Raw genomic sequence first — 2,380 nt, 5'->3', positions numbered from 1 at the left:
CCACAGAAAGTGCCGGGGCGCCAGCTGGAGCCATCATCCGCGGCCTTGGCTTGCCAGTCCCCGACACGAGCAATCGCGCATTTTCTTTGCAACCGACCATCAATGCCGCCCAACGAGGCCAGCACGAGCAGTCATCCGCGGTCCCCTGGCCCTGCGCACGTTTGTCTTTGAAACCGAGCATCAATGCCACAGAAAGTGCCGGGGCGCCAGCTGGAGCCATCATCCGCGTTGCCATGGCTCGCTTGGCCTTGGCTTGCCAGTCCCCGACACGAGCAATCGCGCATTTTCTTTGCAACCGACCATCAATGCCGCCCAACGAGGCCAGCACGAGCAGTCATCCGCGGTCCCCTGGCCCTGCGCACGTTTGTCTTTGAAACCGAGCATCAATGCCACAGAAAGTGCCCGGGCGCCAGCTGGAGCCATCATCCGACGTGCCATGGCTTTGGTCCCATGGTCTTCGCAACCGAGCATTCGTGACACCCGACGGGGCCAGGACACCAACCCTTCCGACACGAGCATTCGCGCATGTTCTTTGGCCACACAACGGCGCCAGCACGAGCAAAATCATCAGCGGTGCGGTGGCCTTGCACGGCCTTTTGTCTTTGGAACCAACCATCAGTGCCACGGGAAGTGCCGGAGTCCCGGCATCCGCGGTGCCAAGTCATTGCGCCCTTGGTCTCTGCAGCGGGGCATGCCGGGCACTCCCAACCATTGCAAGCAAGCAAGCAAGCAAGAAAGAAAGTAAGTAAGTAAGTAAGTATTACATATAGGGGCGGGACATGCGGGGAGTTCTGCGAAACGTGCACTACGGGGCACACGCGTACCTACCGGGCCATACCGACCCCTATTGGGGCACACGTGTGCATATCGGGGCATACCGGGCCTATCAGGGCACACGCGTACATACCGGGGCATACCGAGCCCTACTGGGGCACACGTGCGCATATCGGGGCGTACCAAGCCTATCGGGGCATTCGCATGTATCCCAAGGCATACCGAGTCTATCCGGGCATATGCGTTCATACCGGGGCCTAACGGGCCTATCGGGGCATACTTGGGCATATCCGGGCAAAAAATGCCCAAAACTTGCGCAACCTTGGCAACCGTGGTCTATTCCTCACTATATGCCTAGCCCTGGCAACCGTGGTCCATTCCTCACTATATGCCATGGCCTTGTGCCCATGGTCTTCACAAGACAGCATCCAAGGCGCCTGAAAGGCCAAGGGAGCCCAACCCAGCAATGCCCAGCCAAGGCCAGGCATTCCAGTGCCTGCCCGGGCAAAAACGCCCAAAGCATGCCCCATTCCTTAGCCTATCCAGGCAAAAACGCCCAAAACCAGCCCATTCCAGTGCCTATCCGGGCAAAAACGCCCAAAGCATGCCCATTCCTTAGCCTGTCCAGGCAAAAACGCCCAAAACCAGCACATTCCAGTGCCTATCCGGGCAAAAACGCCCTAAACCTGCGCATTCCAGCGCCCCGCAGCATGCCACCCTCCTATAGGGTTTGCGCAACCAACCCGCCTAACCACCAGTGGCAACCAAAGGTGCTGTTAGCGACGACTTCTGAAGACGCAACGAGACGCGACGGGTTTGCGCCCAGACGCGACGAGACGATGCGGGATCTGCGCCCAACCATGCCTACACCCGCCGACTTGTTGCGGGAGCTGCTTGCCCAAGCATGCCTAGCGTGCAAGGCCTGCGTGCCCAAGGTCTGTGTGCAAGGCTAGTGCCCAAGGCTAGTGCGCAAGGCTAGTGCCCAAGGCTAGTGAGCAAGGCCTGGGTGCAAGGCTAGTGTGCAAGGCTTGTATGCAAGGCTAGTGTGCAAGGCTGCTGTGCAAGGCTTGTGGGCAAGGCTGGTGCGCAAGGCTAGTGCCCAAGGGTTGTGTGCAAGGCTAGTGCCCAAGGCTAGTGCGCAAGGCTCGTGCCCAAGGCTAGTTCGCAAGGCTTGTGTGCAAGGCTAGTGCGATGGGCCAGTGCCCAAGGCTTGTGAGCCAGGCTTGTATGCATGGCTTGTGCGCAAGGCTTGTGTCCAAGGCTTTTGTGCAAGGCTCGTGCGCAAGGCTAGTGTGCGAGGCTTGTGCGCATTGGCAGGTAGCCCACCACCATGCACGATCCAAATGCCACTCACGCGACAACACGGTGCCAAGCCGGGCATGGTGTGCACTCAAAACCAATCAACGGACAGAGGTCATGCGTCATGGGGGGGATCTAGCAAGGCCATGGGGAAGGTCATGGAGGACCTTGGAAGCAAGCGCAAGACGAGAGCGAATCGAACAAGGGGCCAGGACGGGGCCTTGTGCCCATGGTCTTCGCAAGACAGCGTCCAAGGCGCCCGAAAGCCCAAGGGAACCCAAACCCGGCCGACACTTGCAATCGCACA

Source organism: Tasmannia lanceolata, unplaced genomic scaffold (genome assembly GCF_043159265.1).
Source record: "Tasmannia lanceolata isolate RefF3 unplaced genomic scaffold, GAP_Taslan_0.1 ptg000020l, whole genome shotgun sequence".
In the NCBI taxonomy this organism is placed as follows: Eukaryota; Viridiplantae; Streptophyta; class Magnoliopsida; order Canellales; family Winteraceae; genus Tasmannia; species Tasmannia lanceolata.
Note: the sequence above shows the minus strand (reverse complement) of the source record.